At 40.8% G+C, this 1,182-nt stretch overlaps 1 pseudogene; it reads right to left on the reverse strand.

The window, feature by feature from the left end:
- Positions 1 to 330: 330 nt before the first annotated feature.
- LOC106699254 lies at positions 331 to 933 on the reverse strand (annotated as a pseudogene).
- Between the last annotated feature and the right edge of the window lie 249 nt (positions 934 to 1,182).

The following is a 1,182-nucleotide window of genomic DNA, read 5'->3' on the forward strand; positions in this document are numbered from 1 at the left end:
CCATATGCTGTACTTCATTTTATTTATCTTTTTGCACTCCCTTTTCACAGAATTTACTTTACACCTATTATACCAAAGAACATTTTAAACACTGACATATAAACTCACTAATAAGATAAGACAAAGACAAAAATATTTATCTTGTGACAAACAAGATACACCATCACTTATAGTCTTCAAACGTTATTGCACTTTAACTTTCATAATTTGACAATGGATTCATAAAACAATCTGCAGGCAGCTAGTTTTAACAAATTAAAGAACACTTTTAAGCAGAAATGACTGCCCTAAATTGTTTATTAGGTAAGAATTTGACAAACATTACTTATATTAGCAGTAAAGGTGGAGCTGGAGAGTATTGTGATTTCTCCAAGCTGCACAGGGAGAATCACCAATAGTGTGGTGGAACTCGTGGCCCTTTCCAAGGCCATGGCTTTTGGAGCCTGTGAATGTCAGCCCTCTCATCTCCCTGTGCTTGTGGACTGTTTTGGGTGTCAGGATTCCTTTTAATAGTTTTATAGAATGGATCCATGTGGATAACCTCAAATAATTTGTATGTGGAATCTTCACCAACCCAGTAAGAACTCAGGATGCTCAGAGCCCCACAGCGGTGTCCACCTCACTTCTTGGCAACAGACTGAAGGCTTCAAGTAAACTTTAGCTGGTTGACACCATGATGGACAGGCTTGCTGTAGGTTGCACCATTAGCAGCAAGGTATTTGCAGCCACCACTGTGTACACAAATCCAATATATGGCATAACCTTGTTTGGCCTTATATTCCAGCCTGTGAGCTTTATTGACCAGGTGGGGCTGAGGGCCCTGTGGAGTGCAGAGAGATGGCTGTAGTGCCAACAGTCCACCCTGAGAAGGAAGCACATTGCATCGGACTGCTTCTTTCTCCATAGCTCCTGGATGTATTTGTAAGCATCCATCTTGGCTTATCTCTGAAACAAAACTGATGGCTGTGGCCAGACAGAAAAGCCCTATGCTGTACTTTACATCCCCATGACTATTTTCTAACTATCATTCTGTACTTTTCAATCATTTCATCCTTTTCACCCGGTCCCCCAAACCCCCTCCCCTCTGGCAACCACCAGTCTGTTCTCTGTGTCTATGAGTCTGTTTCTATTTTGTTTGTTTAATTTGTTCTTTAGATTCCACAAATAAATGGAATCTTGTTA

This window comes from Myotis lucifugus, unplaced genomic scaffold, assembly GCF_000147115.1.
Source record: "Myotis lucifugus unplaced genomic scaffold, Myoluc2.0 scaffold_4, whole genome shotgun sequence".
NCBI lineage: Eukaryota > Metazoa > Chordata > Mammalia > Chiroptera > Vespertilionidae > Myotis > Myotis lucifugus.